This window comes from Mus caroli, chromosome 9, assembly GCF_900094665.2.
Source record: "Mus caroli chromosome 9, CAROLI_EIJ_v1.1, whole genome shotgun sequence".
Taxonomy (NCBI): domain Eukaryota; kingdom Metazoa; phylum Chordata; class Mammalia; order Rodentia; family Muridae; genus Mus; species Mus caroli.
Window position 1 is genome coordinate 106,671,792 of NC_034578.1, and position 361 is coordinate 106,672,152.

The window sequence follows — 361 nt, forward strand, 5'->3', positions numbered from 1 at the left end:
TTTTTTTTTTTTGTGTTCATTCCCAGCTACCTGTGCAAGCCAGGGTTAGACTACCTCAGAATGTAGTCAAGCATCCACCCAGCAGCCTTTGGTCATCTTTCCATTTTTCCATTCAATGAACATTTGAAGGTATTTCCTGTACACTCCAAAGTGGTCTTGCCTTTGCCTTGGCTATTGTGTAGATGATAGAGGAGAAGCACCTTGCCTATGCCTTGCACATCTGTGTTTCGTGGCTTTCCCTGGCACATTTCACACCTATGCTCAGGTTGGCAGCTTGAATTTCTGCTCACTGGGCTCTTCAGCTGGTGTACAATGGACAGAGGAACTTCTAATGATAGTTCTGTGGATCACTGCCATGTGG